This window comes from Coturnix japonica, chromosome 14, assembly GCF_054131305.1.
Source record: "Coturnix japonica strain WE chromosome 14, WE-NBRP24, whole genome shotgun sequence".
NCBI classification, from domain to species: domain Eukaryota; kingdom Metazoa; phylum Chordata; class Aves; order Galliformes; family Phasianidae; genus Coturnix; species Coturnix japonica.
In genome coordinates this window covers 5,794,343-5,819,997 of record NC_140676.1, presented here as the reverse complement: position 1 = coordinate 5,819,997, position 25,655 = coordinate 5,794,343, and the positions used below count along the sequence as shown (strand labels likewise).

General features: G+C 43.6%; 1 protein-coding gene across 24 annotated transcripts in view; it reads right to left on the bottom strand.

The window, feature by feature from the left end:
- Positions 1–25,655, bottom strand: part of AKAP13 (A-kinase anchoring protein 13) — a 182,303-nt gene that overhangs the window by 141,545 nt on the left and 15,103 nt on the right. For 19 of the 24 annotated variants that reach the window (XM_085515346.1, XM_085515348.1, XM_085515357.1 and 16 more), the window contains exon 2: positions 5,259–5,354. The exons of the other annotated variants lie outside the window; for them this stretch is intronic. The gene's annotated coding sequence lies outside the window, so the exon portion shown is untranslated. The remainder of the gene's footprint in view (positions 1–5,258; positions 5,355–25,655) is intronic. 24 annotated transcript variants of the gene reach the window in all.

Below are 25,655 nucleotides of genomic sequence, written 5' to 3'. Positions count from 1 at the left end.
TACAGATCCTTGCCGGAGTCCTGAATTTCATGCAAAGGGGGCTAGAACAGCAACATCTTTCCCAAGTTAATTGCTCTCCCCTAATGTCATGGGAATCACTACACTAGAATATTCCCTTTATCTTAGGAGGAATAACTAAGTTACCAAGTTTGTTACCCATCAGCAGCCTCCGTTCTTTTTTTATTGTAAGATAATTACAATTTGAAACAAAGTTGTTCTTGTTTTGGTTAATGTGTTTTCTTTTCTTTAAATGTAGCAATAAGTCTAAACATAGAAACAAACGATGTTAATTTTATTCACTTTATCCTGCCTAATGTTTTCTTCCTGGGTCTCCTCCTGCACAGTTTAGATCTTCAATAACTTGCTCTCACTCTTCAGTATTAGGTGAAAGAAGGAATGAGTTGTTCACAAAATTTGCCCCACTGTTTTCATTCATTCCGAATAGGTACCAGAAGTCACCATTCACAAAATGAACTGCCTTTCTAATGGATGTATTAACGCCCTCTGATGTGCCAGGATACTGAATAAAAACATAAAACTGAGAGCAAAACCAACAAGTATTCTGATTAGGCAGGAGAAATAAACAACGATCCAATTCTTCAGCTGTTTTCAGGGAGAAATTTGTATAAATCAAGCAGCAATTGCAGTGACTAAAATAAACCTTCCTCTGACTGATCCTGTGGCAGAAGATGAATGAACATGCTTCCAGGCACTACAATACTAAATGCAGAATGACTTTCTGTGTAGCCATATTAATGCATGATTTTATTTATTTAGCCAGAAATTGGAGGCTGAAGGAATCAAGCAAGTAACCCATTCAAAAGCTACCTCACAAACACAATACCACCAGCAAAAGCTTGACTGTAGAAGGGAATGAGGAGATGAGGAGCTGCATCTCATGCATATGGCAGCAATCAGGGTATGAGTACAAGGCAGCACAGCATGTGCCATTGCAGCTGAGGAAAAAGGTGTTGAGCATAAATTCCCAGACATTTGTGTACAGCCACCTGAATTCATGCAACTTGCTGAAGGTTCAGTTTTATAATTAAATTGATTCCTTATAAAGAAAAGAAAAAAATCCCTCCTGCATCATTTCCACAGGTGATGCTGCCTGCCAGCTGCGTCCTGTCTGCAAACAAAACCATATGTCGCCATTCAATTACAGACACAGAGGAGTTTCATTTGGCTGCAAGTGATGCAAAGGAGATGTAAACACGCTTCGTGTTGGCCTGGCCGTGCTATCTTTGCCTATGAAAGACCACTGGCAGGTCTGCGAGTCCCCTGCTGCAACCAGTTGCATGCAGACAGATTTAACAGCACCAGAAAGAAATGCAACTTCATGACACTCTCCTTCCCCAGTACAGGATGGAAAAGGAACGAATTCAACTGAAAAATCAGCCCTATATGTTAAATGCTGTTGGAGAGCTCAGCACTGCAGCCTTCCCCATGCAGCAGGCCCCACCAACAGAAGGCCAAGAGTTGCTACAGCAACAGCTTAATAACTGCATGCAGAGCCTCGCTGGAACGAAAGCTAACAGAGCGTCACTGATTTAATTGACTGATGATTTAATAAAACGCTCTGGATATAGATTAACTTGCTTTGCTTAATGTAGCTTGGCTTCCTGGTGGCAGCAATGGACCCATGCTCTTAATGGACCAAAGCCCAGCCTGCAGCACAGGACCATGGTTTTTGGGGCTCCCACCTTACCACCCAGACCCTGGAAGGAGATCAAGCCATGTGGGGTAAACCAAAGCAGCAACATCCCCCGGGCCCAGTAGAGGAAGGCAGCAATCACTCTCAGCACATACATCTGGTTTCTTCACTGCTATTGCTAGGTATAAAAACCACCACAAAACTCAAATCACTGTGGTTATCAACCCTACGCTCCTCATGCCCAATTTGAAAGAAACAAAGACGCTGTAGAAGTTGAAACAACAGAGAGTAAAAGGATTATTTACTAGCTCTAATTATACAAACTGATCTCATCCTCTTGTCATAAGCCTCTTTCCTGTGTCCGGAATCTATTTGTGTATCATAAAGACCAGTCTTCTGTAAATGTACAAGGGTCATCAGCACAGGGCCATTAATTTCACATATTACAATACATACATATTGTCAACCAATCCACTTGTAACAAGATATAACTGCCCTCACTTGTCAATTGGTACTTTAAAGTATTACTAATGGCAAACAGTAATTAAGATACCAATTCCTAAAACCCAAGCAGCGTTTTTAAAGTAGCTACCACGCAGCTGTAATAAAATTAAAAGCAGAGGCTCCATCTTCAGCTCAAGTAGCTACATCCTAATAAAGTTAAGGACTAACAGTCAACTTGAATTATAGTGCAGCACGTACGTAAAAGCACATGTATGTTTATACTCAAATCAAGTCCTCCAACAGGTTCTGGGGCAGCTGTCTCACGTAGGCATGAAACATTTATCTCAGGCTCAAGTATTAACCGCCAGAAATCCTTAGCAGACCTTCTAGGTGCCTCTTCAAATGATAACTTCTAATACACTGCATAGCTTGAATACACACGATGGGAGTAAATTCTAGGGAAGTCCTCAAAGATAAAACACTTTGTTTGTAAAAGCAATTATTGACTTTAGATACTTAGGGGAACTTCTCAAGATGCAGCAGTGTTCAAAGGACAAGTACATTCAGCATTCTCTGCAGAAACAGAGGCCATCCCAAAGCTGAGTGCTCAAAATAGAAGGAACAGGACTACAGTTATCTTTGAAATATGAATAGATATGCTATGCAGCACCTATAGCGCCTCCAGATGCACAAAAGCCAGCTGAAAGACAGCAGGAAGGGAAAGCAAAATTAGAAGTTGTTTTCTATAAGTAATCTGTTCCTTTCAACTCAGGCAACCATAGGAAAAAACATCCTAGTGATTCACGTACTTTATTTAGGTAGACACAGAATCAGCTGGTTTTACTGGAGCATCACATCTGAGCCAAACTCAACACTGACCCATTCTCAACAACTAATGAAGTCCTTTAGTACTCACAGCCAGAGAGAGAAAGGTAGACACAATATTAAGTACACAGCATCCATGGAAGGTACGACAAAAAGCAAAAACCAAAGCAACAGAGCATCACATCTCTAAAGCAGAGATGAGAAAGTACACATTGAAATCTGAAAATTAAATTAAAAACAAAATCAAACTCTAAAAGGCACAGATTCTCAGTATCACCACCTCACCCTCTGCGTCCAATCCCTTTGACAACCAGCCTTCAAGCAATAAAGCAAGTTTTGCAAACACACATCCAGCTTTGCACCTGAAATCATTGCTTCCAGCAGCCCTCACAAAACAAGCTTTCAGGTTGGCCCCCTTAGGAGCCCAATGGGTTAATGCCCACAGGTTGCAGCCACACCAGTAAATCATTTATTACCCCAGCTCAGGGACAAGCAGCTACGCAGAACCAAGAGCCCACGCTGTGCAGCTGTTCATCAGCCAGGCATTTCTGCACCATTATAACACGGGATTAAATTCAGGGAGTAGAAATGCATCCCTTTATTATTAGTATTTCTTGTTTGCTTGTTGTTTTTTTTCTTATTTGTTTTTCATCAAGTTATGCAGCTATTTTAAATGTTACAGAATTCATTAACATTTAGTTCATTAAGGAGTAACCACGAATGAAATGAAGGGATCATCATTACAAGCACAGGTAGGAAAATACTGGACCAGCAGGCAAAAAGAGAGAAAGCTTTGAAGAATAAGGAAAGCTGTTCCTAAACTCAAGTTTAGTCTTTTCTCCAGACCTATCAGAGAACACACACCTAAAAGCAGCCATGGTGCAGATGTTGGTTCTGAGGGCCAGGTGAGCAGCACTTGCTGCCTGCAGATGGAAACCTCTGCAGCTGGCACTGCTCACTGCATGCTCCTGTACTCCAGAATTAACAGGAAGTTTAGAAACTGCTAGGAAGGGTGATGAGACACTGGAACAGCTTGCCCAGAGCTGTAGGTGTCCCACCGATGGTGGCCAGACTGGATGAAGCCCTGGGCAGCCTGATCTGGTGGCAAATCAAACTGCAAACTGCATTTCTTCTACAAAAGCTCATGTAGTGCATTCCTCTAGCCATGCACAGCACATCTAGCTAACGGTCTGAGCTCATGATGGATGCAGAGACCAGCCCTCTGCAAGCCACATCCTCAAAGGAATGCTTTCCTAATAAAGAAGGTTTCATTCATAATTTCACTCATAATTCTAAGACTTATTATTATTATTTTTCTTTCTTAAACTCTGCAAATAGATACAACGCCCCTACCCAACCCATAAGAAAAGGAAACCAAAATAATCACAACAAATACTTGTCTCCCAAGCACAGCAACAATTTACTGTTAATCCACCCAGCTGTTGCTACAGCACTGCCAAATGATTTGGGCCCAGCACTGTTAACCGCACTGCTTTGCACCAGTCTTCTTGGGCACAGCCATGGAAAATGTGAGACGCTGCAGAAGGTAAACAGGTTACACACAAAAGAGGAGAAAACAGCCCTCTGACAGAGCCCAAGCTCTGCAAGCACCTGTTTCCAAAGAAGACTCCCACAGTTTCTTTGCTTTAGGCTAACAGTTTTTTTTCCAGCCTAAGTATTTTTGGGGAAAATGAGTATAACTGCATGAGACACAACATCTCCTAACAGTCCTACAGTAGCTACATGTCATCTTGCAAGTCAGATCCATCCCCTGATCTGGTTCACCACCACTGAGAGGTTATGAGAACTGAAAATACAACACTGAACGAACACCTGGAGCACTGCAGGACAGGCCCCCATCAGGCCCACAAGGAGCCATGGTCCCTGGGCAGGAGCCCTGTGTGCCCCAACTCCTATACCCAGCAACTTCTGAAGAAACCCTCGGGCTGAGAACACCACAACCACCTGTCTACCCCCAGGGACAAGTGCACAGTGCCTTAAAATAATAGGGAAGAGCAGCTGGTGCCTAAAGTGCTATAGACTGTTTCACACCATGGCATACGCTCAATGGAACAATAAGAGCATGTACAACTGCACTATGAATCATGCTGCGAGTTCACTTGTGAGAGATAAAGTCTCAAATGTAATTCTTCACCAGCACCTTCAGCACTCTTCACACCATTCTATTTTCCTTTTGTCAAATTTGCTTATCACATACTTAGATATCCACATCTGCTCTTGCCATCCAGCAGGTAAGCCAGGCAAACCCATCCCCCAGAACAATTTGCCTCAGCATTCACTTGTACCCAAGAGCTGTCAAAACATGTGACCTTACTTGAACTGCATGAAGCAGTACCAATAGTCCAAGATGTCCTTCCAGGCCTTCCCCCAGTGAGCATAGAGCAGCAGAGCAGGACTCAAGGTTCAGCTCCTGCAAGAGAAGAAGGAGGAGTCACCGGGATGCAACAAGGCCTGTACTGGGAACATACACCTGCCCCATACCTGGGGTATGGAAACCTTCCACCAACCTATGTCTTGTGGGCAGATAGGAGACAGCAGCCTGCTCCCAGGATTCTGTGAGGGCAGCACGAAACCCATCTGTGGGACTGAGCTTGATCCTGCCCTGTCCCCCTCCACAGTACAGTTGGATTGGTATCTGTCACGCTTAACTCGAACATGAAATCCTGCAAATTCATCCCCCTACACCTATCTCAACCACTTCAAAGTAGTCGGGAACCCTCATTATCACAAGGCATGTTGGAGAAGACAAAAGCACCCAACACAAGTTGGTGGCCAGTGAGAATCTGTAGATGAAGCCCATAATCTACCAGCAAGCCTCTGCCAAACCCTGATGGGGAACCATGCACTTCTCCACAGGCAGATTTCCTTCCCCAGCCCTAGGGGTAAGCCTGCTCTATGGAGCACAACAGGAAAGAACAGTTAAAATAACCGAATGGCAAGTCAAGAAAGAATACAGGCTGTGATTTTGTGTATTAAATGTTGCGTGAGAGATTGTATGGCCTAAATGACAGTCACTGGGGCACCTCTGGCCATCATTTCATTACCACACCAGTAGTGTTTGTGGGTAGGCACACAGCACCCAATGCAAGCTCAATGCATCGCCTGCTCCTATACTGTTTAGTTGGGAAAATGCTTGTAATGAGGGATCTCACACATCCTGATCCAATCTGCACAGCTCAAAGCACAATTACAAGCAGGAACAATGGCAAAGCTTGCTAGCAGCTGGAAAATCAATTGTGCTCCATGAATTGGCTGGGGAAGGTAAAAGCTGAGAGACAGAGCATTGCAAAACAAGCCTTCATCCAACCACAAAGACACAGCAGAACCTGAACTCTGCCACACCAGTTGTGCACAAGGTTTTTTGAGAGGGCTGTTACTAAAACTTCCCTTAATTCTGCTGGTGGGCTCCTGCTGAGGGATAGGGACAGCACTTTGTGAGGCACTATGGGGCACTGAAGGCAGAAAAGGGTTATTTTTCCATAGGCACTTCAGCACAGACCATTTCAAATTGGAAAAGGGAAAAAAAGCTTCCCCTTGTTCCTCTTGAAGCAGTGAGGAAATGAGGGAAAAATAAGAAGTCCATGACTCCTTATTCTGTTGTCACATTTCTAAATTACATCTCCATGGCAAAGTACTGAGCTGAAAGAACTACCTGAACTCTCCAGTACCAGGCAGAGGAAGCAAACGTCCTTTGGATTCATTAACCAGTAAAAACCTCCCTCACAGTCAGAAGCAAACAGACTGGAACTTCCCTCCAGCATTCCTGCAGAGCTGCTTTCAGGACTGCATGTTAAAGAGTGGTTACAGTTTGATAAGGCAACGATTAACTACATTAAGTAAGAAACATTAACCCAAGGCTCCTGGTAGTGATCCCACGTTGATCGGAGAGAGTGATGATCAGCAGCTCTCTCCAAGGCATACACTACAACAGTGCAGTGGTTTCACTTGTTTGTGAGACTGATAACTTGGCTTTCAATACCATGCAGAGCTTCAGCGAGCTTTACTGCTACTCCTATAAGCTGGCAAGCATTACGGGCAGAGATAACGCTGGTAAATACACAGTGAGTGTGCAGTGAATCACTGCAGATTTCTCATCATACCCATTAAGGAATGAGGGTGTGTATATGGAGGCACACATGCAAAACTCACTAGGATGTTTATGACTTGGAAAGTATTAGCAAGTGGAGAAAATCAACCAGCTTTGCAAAAAGACATTACTCTCCTGGGGCTTTTTGTTTGAGTTTATTCTGGAGGAGTTTTCAGCTTAGCCCAAGAAGGTGCAAAGAATATTAAGAAGTCTTATATTTCTATTTCTGTATGCAAAAAGTCTGCACGTTCAGTAAAGGTGTCCAAATCAAGGAATTAACCACCCAAAGGGTTCTCCTTTCCTCATGGAGATGCATCAAGATAACTCCTGAATGTATAAGTAGACTCTTTTTAGAAGGGTTTCTCCATATGGATTTCCCCTCATCCTCTACTGGGAAGGAATATCCCAGCACTGGCGAACACAGACATCACCTCTCTTATATAAATCTTTAAAAAATATATACACTTTAAAAAAATAAAACAATTAAGTCTTATAGCCGTGTTCATATTGCTTAACAAGGAAGAAAACGCATAAATCTCTTCCACATCATTACAGCAAAATGATGACATGCAGCCAGCAAAGGGGTTTGCCCATGGCCACTCTGCCAGGCAGCAACAGATCTCAGTTCAAGCAGATCTTAAGCCAAATGACTTATGGATGATCTGCATCTTTATGGGCAAAGGAGCCAAGCAGCACAAGGTACTCACTACACATTCATAAATGCAGTGAACATTAGGGACTGTAAACACAGCAAGAAAGAGAGTTATCTGTGTCTAAAACACATTTAGGAGAAGCCAGCTGAGGAGTGGAGAGCTGAAAGGTGGGCAGTGGTCAGCAAGGCCCTCCTGAAGGCTCAGCAGAACCCAAGCATGCAGACCACAGGGTCTCCAGTGCTCAGCTGGCACCTTCTGCAAGATCCAAGTCAATCAATAGAGAACTTCCAAAACACGGCCATCACACAGAAAACACTTCCTACTTGGTTTTGTGTGTGTTTTGTTGTTGTTGTTGTCTTTTAATTTTCCCCTGAACACAAATCCAATTTCTTCTTCTGAGAAGCACTGCACTGTTTGGTTTTTTTTTTTTCCGCTCTCTAAACTGATTGTTTTGACACGTAAAATGAGTTATCTCACCGTCTGTTTGTAATTGCCATAATGAAGCTTTAACAAACTCAAAGAAAAACCAGCACCAAGAACAGGACATTAACGGTCTGGGAGATGAACTGATGATTATTTGGGATTATTTCATACAGCCGGGATCTTCTGATAGCCAAGAACCCAAGCACAGCCAATCCCACAGCCAAGACATCCAAACAAACCTTCGCAGTATTTCCAAGTTTTGGCTGTTGCATTCCACAAAACCTCCCTGTAATTACATATCAAATGACGTCAAGGAAAGCTCAGCTACTGGACGCACATCTGCATGCTGCTGCTACCTTGTTGCTATATATATATATACACATATATACATACATACACATATATATATATATATATACACACACACACATATATATATATATGTATGTATAGCCTATGCTTATGCATCACGATGTTCACATTACAGGAAGTCCTTTTTCTGTCTCTGCTGGGCTTTCAGGAGAAGCTGGCTCACAAGATGCTTGTTGAAGTTGGGCTGAGCTATGCCTCCTAATTCCTTATGGAAGGGAGCCTGGACAAGGCATTTCACATGATATGAAGGCACCTTCACAACACCAAATTCTTCCCCACTGACCACAAGGAAAGCCAAGCAGGTCTCAATGCAGCTGGACAGGAGCAGCAGCATCCCAGCAGCCATGAAACTCAGCGGGACAAACCCATTTGCTAAGGCTATGAACATTCATAGGCAAAAAAAGGGGGGGGGGAAAATAAAAGACCTTTTCCCTAAAATCCACTTTATTTTGGGCAGATGTAAAGGCAAAGTGTGTCCGCAAACCACAGCATCACACTAAATATTTACCAGAACAGCAAAGATTTGAATGCAGCCATCACATTTACCACATGCACCAGGTTCCTCCAAAGCCAGATAGGTTTTGTTTAGTGGGCAGTATCAAACCTGGCACACTGCATGGAGAAAAGCTAATAACTTGTAAATAATAGTTAACAAATACAACGCAACTACATGCCACACCACGATTGCCATGCTGAAGACAGAAACTATAAAGAAAAAAAAATGAAATGGTATAATATTATTTTTGTGCCTCATTAGATTTTTTACTGATACACTAAGAGGAGACTTAGGTCTTGATCCAGAGATTTGATCTCCTTTAAAAAGATCTATGTCACAGCATCCATCCCAAGTAGCAACGACTGTTTTCTAGATGGCCTTGTACAGTAAGGACTTTAGACTGTTTCTATATAAGCACCACAGCTGACTGGCTACATGAGACTTCACAATCTAGCTCCGGGAGTTTAGAATTAAGTGTAAGTTAAGGTGTGCTGGACCTTAGCACTTCAATGAATCACCACAGCAAAGTCACCATTCCCGACACTGCTGGAGAACCATATTGGAGCAATGAGCTGAAAGCCAAAGCAAACAGATGCAATAACAACATTTCAAGCCCACAACCACTCCCAAAAGACAAAGTCTTTAAATTCTAGTACAAATCTTTCTGCTTCCCCTCTCCTTTTCCCTGACACAGCCAGGCTTGAGGCAGCCAAGGCAGGTGACACATTGCCCTGCAAAGCACTGCGTGACCTGGAGAAAAGGAAGAGAGGCTGCAAATGAGACACCAAGATAAATGAGGTTGGTTCATGAAGGTCAGACAGTCCAATGCCCCCAGTCAAAGCACAGCTGTGACATCATGGCAATGACATCAACCCTATGCTCTCACTGAACTGTCACTTAATTGTGGCTTCTGTCTCAATTCTCAGTTGAGAAATGGAGTAAGAAAGAACTGCTTGGCCACTGGAATGAAGTCAAAGTCATTAGCAGTTGCGAGGCACTCCAACTTGGGAAGAAGAAAAGAAGTGAAGACAGTAAACAGTGATTACTGTACTTAGAAACCTTCTGATAAGGATGGAAACATGCACATACTGCAACCAACTTCCTTTCTCTACTTAAAGGAAGTTTATGTAAAAGATGGAGACCAGCTTTTTAGGTGGTCTGATAGTGACAGCGCAAGGGGGAATGGTTTTAAATCAAAAGAGGCAAGATTTAAGTTAAGTGTTATGAAGAAAATTGTTCAGAGAGCAGTGAGCTCCTGGCACAGCTGCCCAGAGAGCTTGAGGTGCTCAAGACTGGATGGGGCTATGGGCAGCTGGTAGAGGGCAACCAGCTCATGGCAGGGATTGGAACTGGGTGGGCTTTAAGGTCCCTTCCAACTCAAGCCATTTTATGATTCTGTGATTCCAGTAGCACACAAGCATTGACAAATGAACACAAATGAAATGCTCTCCTGCTGTGCTAGTACAAAGCACCAAGTGCAAGCCCACCCTGCGTGCTGTTGTGGCTCCATAACCAAGGTCCCCCATGCCCAGCCCCCATAGGAAACAGCTGGGGTCTCTTTGCCAAGCTGTTTGCAGATCAAACGGATTAAGTGCAGGGAGAGGAACAGACAGGCCTAGAAAATGCAGCAACCCGCCCAGGATGCAACCACCTCCTCCCCACCCACACAACCGCACAGAGTGCCACCCAGTGCCACCCAGCATCAGTGTCCCCATAGAGAATCACTGTCCCCTGCCCATGGAGCAGCTGCTCAGGGTGCCAGGCAGCCCGGGTGTGCCAGGCGCTATGGGATTACATTATTTCATTGCTCAAAACAACCTGTCACCAAAGCTACGTAGAGCTTAATTATATAAATAAGGAGATCTGGATAATGTTCCTAAACCAATAATGAAAGAGAAGGTCTAATGATGCAACAAAAATCTGCAACCAAGTGCTCAGATTACAGCCCGTTGCACAACAGCTCAAGCAATTCAGCACTTGGGCAGCTGGCTGCAGGGATGTACTGGGGATGGTGTTTTTCCAGAATCACTGAGATGCACCAGCAATAAGAAAGGTAAAGAATGGGAAGCACTCTGCTCCAGCAGCAGCACCATCCACAAGAGATGCTCCAAAGCAAACACCCTCTGCTTATCCTCAGTCATCTGCCATATCTGCATCCAAACCCAATAGACACATCCAAACATGGTCCAAGCAAGAGAACAGCTGCTGTTTCCAGTGCCAGGTCACATTACAGAGGTGGCATCGCTCAGCTCCAACCTGCTGCTTTACAACCACAGCGACTTTTGCACTGCTGGGCAACCTTGCCCCCAGCTGTGGCCCTATCTACAAAAGCATTATCAGCACCAGGTCAATAGAGAGATATCACCCATTGACTATGACAATAAACATGGCAATTTAGCTATTTGATCAGCACTCACAGCATGAGCAGTTTATAAGGAAGTGAACATACATATCCCAAGACAGCTGAGTGTGTTTTCTGTTCCTGAGTAGGCTCTAATACTTCCAGATAATATTGATCTCTATTCATAGCATAGATAACTGGGAAATCATTTGGCTTGAAATGGCTTTTCTGCTATATTAACACATTACATCAATAAACATGGTACCAAATTGCAGCTCGGCAGCATCTTTTTAGTTATCTTTGTTAAGCAGTCAAATGAAACACACCGTACCAGTGCCAGGGCCAAGAAGCATTATTTGGGCTTTCAAAATCAGCCAAGTGGTACAGTCAACAAAGAAACTGAATGCTGACAGACTCCAGAACTCACTCCCACGTGTTTCCTGTCCCGTAGGCCATCCCTGCTGTCTCACCGGGGCTCAACAGCCGCTCCGTGGGCTGTGGCTGTACAGCTGGCAATGAACAAGGCTCTATGAGGCCACAAGGAGAGGGCAGAGCTCAGAGGTTTTACTTTATAGATCACTGAGGACTAGGAGTGAAGCCTCCAGGCACATACTGTGCTGCAGGGTCATTGCTGGGTCTGCTCCATCCCAACCTCTGGGAAGAAGCTTGGGCAAGTGGGCTTGCATCACCAAAAATACCACCAAGTACACAACAGCAGAGCCGGGAAAACTACACAACATTTGTCCATTGTTTCCTTCATGCACAGACCCATTTATGCCCCAGCAGATCTTATCGCAGGGTGCTGCTCTGAGCCTCCTGCAGCCACAGTGGATCAGGCAGCTCACATCAGCGGTGGCTGAAAGCAAACAGTGTGCAACCACAGAGTGTCTTTCAGTGGTCCATCTGCTTTACTTCCATGCAACTTTCCCCCGCCTCCTCTAACAAGGAAACTGCTCTCATTCAACCGTTTTTGTATTTTTGCCCTCCCTCTCAAAAGGCAGAGACTTTTAGCAAGAGACAGGTCATAGCTACTCAGTGTATTGCAAGCAGAGAAGCAAAGGACATCAATGGATAGCATTAGCTCATAGCACGGACTTTGCTCAACAATGAAACAGCCCAGTGCTTCAGTAATTCCTGGGAAGGAGACTTTCAAAACAAGTCAGCAAGCATCCATGTAACCCATGTCCAAATAATTGACAACAAATCTACCTAGAACCCTCCAAGCACCTGCTGCTGCTGTATTTCTCTTCCCATCCACCCCCTGCTTGGGTTAAAACAACAAAAGCAGTTTTCACCGAACAGACTTCCCCTCGTTCTTACAGGTATACAGCAAAGGATCTCATTGATCAACACAATGAGCATTGCAGGAAAAAGTCAGCATTACAGCTGACTGTAATTGCAGCACACACCCTTTGGCCAGGACACCTGTACCTGCCTGCTTGTGCAATACCCTGGGTGTCAGCAGTCCCAGCGGGTGCTATTCAAACACAACAAAGGCACAGCCCACAATTCCACGTGCATGTAGGGTTTCCAGTGTCTATCTGCCCATCTGTACCTGTGTGAGTGGTGATTCACCCACTGCAAGCACAACCCCACATAGTTTGGATCTCCCCTTTGCCATATTACTGTAGCTGATGCTAATCTGTTCACACGTTGCCTGCCTTCCCCAGGACTTGTTGTAATCCTGCACAACAATAAATAGGGTTAGCTTAAGCAAAACAACAGGCCACCAACGATATTTAACTGGCTTTCCTGAGCCGAGAAGGACTCATCAATAGCACGTACAGCCTTTTCAATATGCCATAATTATCAGGACTGGTAAAGATTTTGCTCCTTGTTTTCTTTCAGCTGACCATATACAGCACCATACATGGTCACTGTCTGACCTGGGATATTTTTCTTTGCTATCAATAAGGGAAAAGGGACAAAACAGTGTACAGCAATGCTGGGCATGGAGAACCAAACCACTGCTAAAAGTCCACCTGGCTGATAGCCCATATCACCAGTAAGTTCAACAGCAAAAGTAGGACTCGTTAAACCACTACTGCTGGGGATAGATACTGGTCCCTACAGGCAACCACACACTCTGGCACTCAGTCAAGATCCAAAACACTTGTCTATTTTTAAGACAGTTTTGCTCAGTAATTTGTGATTTAATTCTGAAGGGAAATGTTTTAAGGCAGGGACCACAGCATCATATTTAATGTTGTTTTTACCTTGGGTCAAATACCCTTATTCTCTGTGCTTTTCATTTGTTGATGCTTGAGTTATCTTCTTCCAAGATAACAATTTCACTTGTGTTTCTTTCTTTCCCCTCCAGGTGCCCTGCCCTGAACAACAGCAGACTTCAATCTAGACGTTACTCTGCAGATAACATCTATTGCTAAACATCATTTTTCTGATCTGTACCTACGAAGTGCTCCAAGATACGCTCAATTAAAATGCTCACTGTGACGTCTAAGGGCTCAGACGCCCTTTTTCCATAGCACTGTTACAACTAGAAACTAGAACTTCATGCCGTGAAGAACAGCGACACAGATGCCAATTCTATTTTTGCATTCCCTGTTATGCTTCAGATCTACGAAAATGAAATGATATTTCTACAGATAGCTGAAAACAAAGGTAATAGAATGGCAGGAAAGGGCTCTTTGCTTACACCTAAATTGTTGCAGGTGACACAGGAATAAGAGATCTCCTGAGAACCTCAGGTGGAGGAAGGACAGCCAGAAGCTGATTAGCTCCCAAGCAACAGAGATCTCTGCATGCAAATGTCATGAGTGGCAAAGGGCTGACACGCATGTGGGTGATTAAGAAAGAATGAAAGGGTGGTGGCATACAAATAAAAAAAACAAAGTTTTCCCAGTGTTTCTACATGAGATTAACATCTACTGACTGACTGACTTTGCTTTTTCTTTTTCCCTTGGTATGCCAGGCTTTGTTTGTTTCCAGGCTTTTCTGAAATGACGTTTGGGTCAGAGGAAAGCACGAGGATCCTGTAAGTTCAGTTGCTTCAATCAGAGGCTGACAAATTTCACCCACATTTTCCACTCAAGCCATAAGTTCAGGATTAGGTCCATCTGTAAATGTTCGCAGGAGCAATTCAAGCTGAAGACCAACAATCCTAAAGAATTTGTCTTCAGCAATTATTCCACTGCTTGGACTGCAAATGTTTTCCTTTGCAAGTTACACCTCTCAACTACCAGAGCATCGGGAGTGGGAAGGAGCACAGTGCTACAGCTGGAAATTAAAGCTCAACACAGAACTCCGGGACAAGATCAAATCCCCTTTTGCTGCTCAGAATTGCACCCATCCAGCTCCTTTCGAGCATCACCAAAACATTCAGGTCAGACTTTCCTTTTTCATCCTCAAGGCTACAGAACAAATTAGGAGCCACCCAGGACTAAAAGCTTCCTCCACACCTCTGCAACTGCAGTCTACTTTCTCTGACCTATTTTTTTTTAATAACCTATGTGTCTGCTGGAAGTAAAACACAGGTTCTTGATTTGAATCCTGCATGCCCCACCTCTGAAGCTCCTCTGTTGGCCACAACCTTTTGTTAAGCAACCGAGGAAATGAAATACAAAACATTGAACAAATGGGAGGGTCAGACTTAAACCAACAAAGGCAAGGAAATTGCAAGTTAAGCCTTCTGTTCTGCCCTTGATTCACCTTGTTATGTTCAGCTACTGCTCTGTGCCCAGACTCTTCCACCCTCCTACCACCTGAAGGCACTAGGATAAAGCAAACAGCAGAGTTTATGCACAGATGACATTCATTCCTATCGATGGGTCTTGATGCAAAAACATGAGAAATGTAACTGTTTAGGAAGTTATGAAGCCAGCCACATCTAACAGCTTGTGACACAGATGGCATTAACTCCAGAAGTACGGAGCAAAAACAACTTGCCCAGCACTGCTCTCCTAGCCCCACCTATACCTCTAAAGGTAGGGACCTGTTTTAAAGCCTGCCCTCTACGTGAGACATGTAATGAAACCTATCCACTGCCAGACAGCACAGAGGTGAGTAGAACTGGCTGCAATTTTTAGCTGGCTGACACCAAATGAAATAATCTTATTGTCCATGAGTACTCGTTAATCAGTTGCTAGCAATAAGCACTTGAGCCCACCAGAGAGCCAAGACCTCAGAGCCTTCCGCATTGCTCAGCAAAGTGTGCACTGCTTTACAAATAAGTGGGTCACCAAGGTCAGCAGCAATAATGCTGCCTGGATGGCATTAAACAGGCGAATAAGCTCACTGCTGGATTAGAAGGGCCAGTGTTCAGCCCCCTGCAAGATTAATTCACAAGGAAAGGTGAAGAAAGAGTCCAAGACTATTGCAATCTGCTCCTTTAACATGCACAGGAAACGTGTTTGCTTTTTCTTTTGGGGCTCAGAGCATCCATGTGCACACAGGTGTGCTTATGCTACCTTAGAGAAGTTGTAGTGGCAGCTCAGTGCTTCCTGAGTGAGTTTAAGATGGACTTCAGTAGGAAAGATGGCAAAGACTTATTCAGAATACTTATAAAAAGTTTTGACAGTCACAGCTCGTACTGATGAAGGATCAGAAGCTTCATGAATCCAAGCTTGCAAGTTACTTTAATAACAAACAAATATGCAATGCAAAAGAATATGCAAAAATAAACATTATTATCCTGAAGGCTATTACTGTCATAAATACTGAGTGCCTTGGAAATAATTTGGAAGTTGGCTTTTTTGTTTGTTTTGCAGAGTATCTGGATGAACATAAATGATATAATGCAGACACAGCTCCTGAGAAGAACAACAGATACAGCCAAAATAGGTGCGGGTCATTTCTCATTATTTTAAATACTCTCACAAACTTGTACAGAAATGCACTTCAAAACCTTGTATTGCACGAGAGGGAAGGGATGGGCTAGAGATGAACCTCTATTGCAACTTCAGGAAACACTGAAAGCATCTTTTAGCCTCATTGCCCTACGGGAGGTATCCAACACTGCATATTTATTCCCAGTTCAGCAGTTGTATCCTTTCACAAAGTCCACAAGTCGTCTTCTGATCAGATGCAGCTGATCGTTACCATGGGGCTTCTCCAGAACGTTTTCAAGAAGTGCCAAACTACCAGCCCACCAAATGACTTCAAGAGATTGTTCTATTTCTCCTTCACACCATCTTTTAGAAGGACAACTCTTCCCATGGCAGTTTAAGATCTTAAAGAGCTGAAAGCCTGAAGACAAGATACCATTTGGGAAACTGAAGATGTGGAAAACGTGCTGGTAAACTGCTCTGGGAAACATCTGCATCATGCAGGGAACGCAAGCTACGCCGAGAATCCAGCCGGGTCCCTGCTTTGCATTTCCTCTCTCAGCTGAACATGTCATTTGCCAAAACTAAGCATTTCTCTATGCCTCCCAACTGTAATTCAAATCCTCTCTTTTACTGCTAGCCTTGCTTTCCCAGGACGATCTCACAATCTAATCACCACCAATAGATCTTCCATCACAAAAGTCAGAGATATCCTTCACTATTACTACCATTTCCACAAGAATCCAGGGTGTTAACAAGCAGCACATGCCCAGGATGAGGGGAAAGAGGAAGAGCCATAACATTTTTTCCTTGCTATGAAAGTCATCTCGAGCTTCCCACGAGTCTGATTCCGCACACAGTTGGGGTAAGGCAGGTTGTGTTACACTTGTCCAATGGTTGCTATTACCGGACCTGGCAAGAAAGCATGTGACACAGAAAAACGCAGCTACATTTTTGGCTCAGAAGCCTCTAAACGAGCCTGTGAGTCATGAGCCAAAAGGCCCACATAAAAGCAACGGAGAAGAATGCAAATTCATTCTTCTTTTTATTGTAAGCATGTGTGTTGCTATTGCACAGTGAAACAAGAAGCAAATAGACATTACGAGAGGGAAAAAGTCCTTTCCATCAGCTAACACAGGCCCCCATCCACCCCAAATTCACCTAAGCACATATGTAATGGCCAGGTGTCCTCTGACCACAGAACACCTGAGCCACACAACACCTTAACACCAAGACATGCCACTGAGCAACGTTTCTCTTCAGGACTTGAGGTAATAGTTTTTACTTTGCAGAATTTATCCCTGCAAACCCACGACATCTCAGGTGAGAAGACCTGAACTCTCCAGTTGCGCTGCTGGGCACCATCACATCCCTCACCCTACTGCACGGCACCTCAGGAAAGAGATCCCTTAGTCCTTTATTCTCCCCCAGATAAACCCAAGAGCCAGCTGTTTGCATTTCTTCCCTTTTGGAAGGTTATTTCACTGATGTAGCTCTCTCACCCAACTTCCCTCCCCTTAAAGACAAGCTGAGATCATTCCAAGTGAACTTACTCCTCATCAGCAGCCTTGACAATTAACTATTGCAACAAGTTTGCACCTTTACTCTCAGGTGCATTGTGTTCCCAGAAGGAACTATTCCAAGGTAACACAAAGCAGAGCAGCAGGCAGTGGTTGCACTGACTGGAAGGAAAGTGCCCTAAGGCAGGCACAAAACTTAGCAATTTCTGATGGAGAATTTTCCAGCCCCTTCTGACCTAGAGCTGCAGGAGAAAAAAAAACATTAAACACAACCCTGAGTACTCACGGGGCAACAAGAGGAACCTTTCTCCAACAAACATCACTGGATGCATCAAGGCTCAAATGAAAGGGATGACGATTTTTGCCCACCCCCACCTCACCATCATCAACAGTACTGCAAGGGATAACTGTGAAGGTTGTTGCTTGGCCCTTGGGTTTGGGAGGGCTGACAGAAGGTCCCCTTTAGAAATACAAAACAATTCCTCTGTGAAAAGTTAATTCCCCAAAACGGAGCTGCAAGCTCACTCCACATCCAATATCTCCTAGCACTCATAGCAGTGCTTCGTTATCCCTGTGTGTTAGAAATCACGTACCAAGTCAGAATCACAGGCAATGTTCAACCAGCCTTGCCTCTGGTTAGTTAAATATTCAATGCCAAGGTACCTGAAGCCGTCCTTTGGGTGTTCTGTGCTAGGCAGGCCACAAACAGCCAAAACACAGCAGCTTTTCTGTGTAAAGGCATTGCAAGCCCTGCCAGTGCTGTTTATTACTCTTCAGGAAATGACAGGCTCAGTTTACAGAATGATAAAGTCCAGTGAATTCTTCCTAAACTGGATGGAAATCTGAAAGCTTAACAGACATAATAAATTGTGCATTATCTGTATCATGGAGCTGGTCTTACACAAATAAATACATCTAAATTAGGCTGCAATCTGCAGATCCTCCTTCGTGTGAATAGCAGCTCTGATTTTAGTGGAGTTGCTCCCATAAGTCAGAGAAAGAAGGGTCTTTTCTTTCGTATTATGTAAACCACGGATTCATTAAATTCCTCACACACAAAGATGACACACAAGCCCTGCTGCAGCTCACTCCTGGCTCCTACGCTGAACATTCAAGGGTTAACCAGAAAGGCCACCAGTAAGCTGTATCTATAGCCCTTAAATACCAATCACTTCCCTCCTCCTTTTTTTCCCCCATACAATTAATTTAAAATAGGAACCTGTGCACAGGCAAAGTCTTTCAACCTGCACAGCACGAAGAGCAACGGGCAGGATTCACAGATGCTTTGAATAAATGCTAGTAATCCATTCCTTTAAGATGCTTAATTATAAAACAGATTAAGCAAAACTGGTTTGTTAGTTGGGCCATGGCCCCTGAAATAAATAGACAGACTGCAATCTGTGCAGATTTTTCCTATATATAAGATTTTTCCTTTATATTCCTAGAGATGCTGAATGTAACAAAGAAGAAAAACTTTGTTTTGTACCAGGCATCAGTTCAACAAAAACTGTACAGCCAGCTTCCTCCTTCCTTTCCTTCCTCTCCCAGCCCTGGGAAAAGCCACGAAATATGAGTTACTGCTGCAGTAGGCAAACATTAATAGCGACTGAAACCACTTCACCACCTGACCTATTCTCCTTTCCCTTCCCCTCATTTTTATTTTAAGAAAACCCACACAATGCCCTGCAGAAGGGTCCCGGCATGTCAGAATGTTCCCTGCTCCACTGAGCTGAATAAAGGCCTAATTTAAGATTAAGAGAAACTCACTGTCTCTATTTTAAGTCATAAATATCCCAGATTAAGATGAACTGATGGACCCAGCCTGCAGGACTTCACAATTTGAGCAGTGCCACATATGTTACTGTAGAGGGAAAAGAAAAAAAACACTATTATTCCCTTTTAACTGCTCAAAACACAAGGGTAGCAGCAAGGAGCTGAGTACAGGAAACTCGGTGGGGACTATTTCTACACATTTTCAGTGGCGTGCCAAACACTTCAAATTTCACTAGAAAAACCTTGTCTCCTGTAACTCGGCTCTACTCCATTTCACTTCATTCAAAGTGTGACCAACATTAGGAGGCCTGATCAAATTCCTGGCTTTATCCACGCTTGAATTAAGGCCTCGGCTCAGCAAGGGGACGCAGACTGAGTTACATGAGCTTTTCTTCTTTCAGAACACATGAGCTGTAAGCACTGGTACCAGGGCAACAGGTAACGGGCAGACCCAGGGACCTTCCATTCTTTCACGGATGGAAGGGATTTCAATTTTTGGTGATGCAGGTGCTATTTCTACATCACTACTTACAAAGCCCAGTGCTAAACCCCAGTTTGCAGGCGGTATAGTTTAGGGATATGGTTTAGCAGGCAACATTGGTGGTAGTCAGACAGTTGGATTAGATGATTCTAGAGGTCTTGTCCAACCTTAATATTTCTGCGATTAAGCCTATCTAAAAGAACAGCTTACTCTGATCCAACGAGCAGACATTTCTTCATAAATAAATAGATAATAAATAGAAATCAAATAATGCTCAGCTGGCTTTCAGTTGGGCAAGAAGGTCAGCATGTCCATGACACCACCAAAGCAACCCAACAGGGTAATGGGAGAAAACAGCACTAATTAGGTTCAAAGGGGCTGGGATGGAAAAGCAGGGAAGAAAAGTGTTGGATTTCCAAAGGACTGACTGCTGAACACACAGCAGGAAGATCTGGTGGCTTTGGTCAAGAGGGAAGAACGAGTAGATGAGAGAACAAGAGCAGGGAGAACCTGCACAGCCCATCCAAGCAGATGTACAGTGGGAGTTGGAAACCTCAACATTTAAGAGTACACATACCTAAATGAGATAATATTTTATAATCCTGCAGCACTTTTAGAGTACTCTGACAGCTTCATTAGTTATGCAGCAGCACCCACAGATCAAAAGAATAAGGAGGAGATAAAGCAATCTCAATCTTTGAGAATACGATGACCAAGAAAGCAAAAGCTACTTGCAAGTCACACACCCTCACTTCTATTCCAGTCCCAAAGAACGCTTGCAGTACCCCGCAAACAGGCTGCACAGCCCTGAAAGAAGCCAGTGTTCAGGATTTGAATTCAGGCTCCTTTTTCAGAGTGCAACCCGATGCTGTGTGCACTGCAGGCGCTCCCACTTCAGCTGTCCCGCAGCCGTGCCTCATTCACCAGCCAGCCTTGATGCAGAGGTCATCTTACAACAGTAACACCAATTTGGGGAGCTGTAAACTGGGATTTTATACCAGAGTTGTCTATCTGCCCAGCATCACGGCTGCAAAAATTAATCATCTTCAGAAACTTCACCTTAAAGTTCATGTTTTACAACTCTAATTTCTCTTAAAAATATATATATATATATTTTCCTCTAAAAGAAAATCACCCATTAGGCCAACCACACTTGCCAAGTTTTAAGAGGCTACTCCATTTTCTCAGCTGCCTAACTTCACGTTCACCTTTATATGTAGCTTAAAAGGAGGCAAAAAGTCATCATGGCAAGTAAGTGGGATGTGATGCTTAACATCAAGGCTTACACTGAGTGCGTTTCACAGTACCCCTAGTGAGGGCCAAGAATCATGAATTCACCTCAAATTACAGGAGAATTAAGGAAGGAGAAGCAGGAAACCCAGCCAAAGCTTGGAGGTGTGTCTACCACCAGTTAATACAAGGCTACCAGGAGAAAGCAGATGTGAAGTCACACTTTAGTTTTATTCAGGGGAAAAGCCAAAGTCTACAAGTTTAACTTATTCTACCCAGTGGCAGACACTGAAATAGAGTAACATTACTCCTTCAACATTAATAAAACATTTTGTATACAGAGTGTTTTTTCAGGCCTTGAAACCTTGCCAACTCATAAGCTTTTCATGGGAACATTGAAGTGGATGCCTACCCGAGCTGTATCCATATGAGTTTTAAATGTTACCACTGTGTAGAGGCCAAGGGCTCCCTCCCAGCCTCTCACCATCTGCCCGTTTGTAGTCTTTTGAAAAGCCTGATGAACTAAAGCTCAAAATACTCTCAGTTGGTGAAGATACTGAAGTCACTCATGAATAATGAGCAGAAGTCAAGCCTTGAAAGCATTATGAACTCCTCCACCCACTGAACTCAAGTTTCTTGAAGGCAAAATTTTACATATTCTATAATAGAAAAAAAATCAGCTACTTCGTAAACAAAGTTAGAGAGCCAGAGGTCACCCTATTACCCAAAACGCCTCATCCCCTCCCTTCTCATGTTCACTATCATCTGCCTTTTCCAAGTCCTACGCTTCATTTTTAATTAAGCCAACACTGATTCCCAGCAATAGAATAGCATTGGATGTGCTGGCATTCAGACAGGCACTTGATCACTTGGTTGTTGCCTCTAATGGGACAGTCTGAACTTAAACTGAGCTAGAAAACTTCCTAAAAAACAAAGCAGCTTCTTACTTCCCTTCCTAACACACCTAACAGCCAAGTAAGGAAACCTCCCTACAGCATGGCAGTTTCAGAACTAGTCTCATCCTCCAGTCCTCTAAAAGACTTCTTGCAGCAAGCAATCTGCTGTTTTACCTTTCCCAGTTTAAATGTTTCAATCCCCTCACCTCCACTGCCAACCCTTTAATGAGGGCTGGGAAGGGGTGGATCCAGGCTCCAGCCCTTCTGGTCACTCAGCTGCATTGCATTGCATTACAGTGCATGCACCTGAGCTCCCCTGGGTTGGCCCTGCCTTCTCACCAGGTGCTCAATCACTGCTTCAGGCCATGACTTAGCACTTCTGCTACAATCATCCTGACTTACACCTATTTAAATAATGATAAATATAAGTTTTCAAGCTATATTCATTGCTTCAGAAGAGATATTCTATCAGGATAGATAACTGATCCTGATCAGACCTATCAGGATAAAAAAAACTCATACTAAACAAAACAATTTCTTGATACTACATGTATGTGTACCAGGCACCAGGAAAAAGCAGATGTGAAATCACCCCTTGTTTCATTCAGAACAAAAGCAAAGGGCTACAACAGGCAATGGCCTTACTTGGAGCAATGAGGAATGATGAAATTGGGTTTTAAAGTCAGCAAGATGATCACCTCGAGCCCTTCATATGTTTTTTGTTTTTCACCGCTCCCTTATTTAGGGAAGTCCATAACAAATATAGTCATTCTGTTACTCTTCTTACTCATTTATATCTACAAACACGTACAAGTCAAAGGTTTAGGAACTGTAGAGGCCGGCGCATTAATGCAAATTGCTTCAATGCAATGATTTCTGTCGGACATTTTCCATGTCCTCTTGCATGGCCACTGAGCCAACTCTCCCCTCTACCTACAGACTGCAAAAGCATTTCTCCATTTGTAGATGAATGGCAGCAAGTCAGCTTTTGAAGGGGGGGGGAAAGAAAGGCAGCACTCAAAACTCAAAGGATTACTTATGAATAAGCTGGAGCCCTATAAACTTGGCTATTGAAGAAAGATAATCTTCCGTAGCTTATGCCAAGTGGGTCAGACAGAGGAAGAATCTGAGCGATCTTCAAAATCAAAGCAGATGGGGAAGTGAATAAGTGCCTATGTGAGCAAAGAGGAAACAAGCTTCTGTTCATTTCAGCTTGTTCCAGAGGTTCAGTTTTCTATACACCATCAAAAAAAGTCAATCATTTAACTGACGGGAACAGAGAAAGTTCACTTCTGGAACAAATAACGGGAGAAGTGCACTGTAGTTACACAGTTATTGCTACCTATGCAAAAGAAATCAATAATCCCAGTGTCTGCAGATTGAGAACACTGCCCAGCTGGGTGGTAGGAAGACAGGTGAGGTGGAGGAGAGGTGCTATGAGGCAGACTCTTAAAGTTCCTAATCATTAATGCTTCAGTGTTATTGATATAATTAATTACATTTATTGATATAAATAATTAAGCTACAATTAAAACTTTCCTTTTTTTAATTAACACTTGAGCTTGTAGTCAAATTTTTCCCTTTTGAAATTAAAAGAAGAAGGAAAAAAAATAAAAAAAGACAGCAACATGCCACAGAATGAACATATACTGCATTCCTTAAGAAGCTCAAGTTGACCTCTTGGTCCTTTCTCAGGCTTTACATCGCTAGACAAGATCTGGGCCAAGAGCATTTCCATACCCAGGGTTGTATCTCTGTCTTGGGCTAACCCCATCACTCAAGTGGTGAAACCTAAAACCAACACATCTCTCCCACGGTTGTCCTTGTGGAGCTGGGAAACCCTGTATCTGCCTCAGCAAAATAAAAAGACTACTAGATATCAAATAAACAGCACGTTAACCATTTAGCAACAACCCCTCTATTCAGTGTGCTTTATGCCATCCACCACAGTGATCAGTTTCCTATCAAAATCTCACTCATCAACAACAAAAACATAAAATAAGAAGAAAAGATATGTCATACTTTGAGGAGCTTGTACAAGCTGACAACATGCAACGTCTTTTGGATTCATACCAGGGAAGGACTCCCCTTCCTCTCCACATTCCTGAGAGTTGTGCAAGCTTTCTGGAATCAGAAGAACCCTGACAGAGCACAGAAATATAATTTACAACACTGCTTTATTACCAGGCCCTTTTAAACTAACAGTGGTGGGAACTGGGGAAGAAGAAAAAAGTTCTGAGTGCTGTAGTTTGTTAGGGAGACACAGAGAGCACCGGGCATACAGATATCTGGAAGAAGAACTGTGGGGATGTGGCACTGAGGGACATGGGCAGTGGGCATAGTGGGGGTGGACTCATGGTTGGACTGGGCAATCTTAGTGCTCTTTTTCAACCTTAATAATTCTATGATCTGATTTGAATGATTTCATCTTCTACACAGTGAGAATCTATAAGGAACAGGCATCCTTCCACCATTAGGGGAAGGGTGTTTTTTCTTCTATATAGTATGTGCCTTTGACCTGGGTCAAACACAGTTTAGGGAGTTAAAAAGGGATCACCTGATTCCCTCCTGTGCTGCAGGAATGACAGCTGAGCACCGCAGCACATGCAGTCAGAGCCTTCTGGAACAGCACACGGTCTGTGTCAGCACAGCAGCATTCGCACAAAGCTGAGTTAAAATAAAGGAGTAATGACCCTTTGGAAAGAGTAGGGCCTCACCGTACCAAAGGACATCTCAGACATTAAAACCAGTGCAAAGAAAAAAATTATTAAATCAAAGGGAGGAAAACAGTGTCAGCCTCATGCGCATTTCGTTGCTGAATAATGACAGTGTTTACCTTTCTAGCATAACACATTACCGCTCTGGACTCAACTTTAAAGCCGAGTACACGACAGGATTAATTATGTCCTTTCCTCTTAACCACCATTCCCCAGGTTATTTATTAGCTCGCTCTGCACATATTCATAGATGTATCTAATATACAAAGTTAAAAGGTTCTGCTCGTCCGCTGGATTTAAAGCTGCTGCCTAACGGCTCTCCTGCCCTGCAGGACCAGTGTGAAGAGGAACAAACACCACAGAGAAGCAGACTGAAGCAAAGGTCTGGCTTGAGACTGCATTAACTTTAATTCATTGAGATCTATGATATTAAGGGACAGGGCCCAGCAGCTTCCAAGCTGGCCATCCCCTAGAAGGGGATCAGAAAAGGGGGGGGTGGGGGGGGGGGAGATCCAGCCTTGGGTCCAGCAGTACAAAACGGAGAGAAGAAAAAAGCCTTACACAGACTCTTCACAAAGAGCAGCAGATCATCTATAGCTGCAAGCACAGATGCTAGGATGTTCTATTCCCCTCCGATGGCTGCAGTCACTGTTCAGTCTCATACAGGATCACAAGCAGCTCCTGCCAGCACACCAAATAATCTACATATCTACAGGCAAACTTGTTGCCTTGCACCAGGGGTCAATAGAATCTTCCCTGCATCACAAAAAGGAAAACAGTGCCTTTTGGCACAGCAGTGTTCTGTCTGTCCTTCTCTTCAAGCTCACCACAGCTGGGCTGGAGGAGAGTTCATTTTCTCTGTTATTTAAAAGCACAGTAGCAAGGTTTGCAACAGTACTCAGAAATAAACAAGAACGTTTGCTTGCACTCAGCCCTCA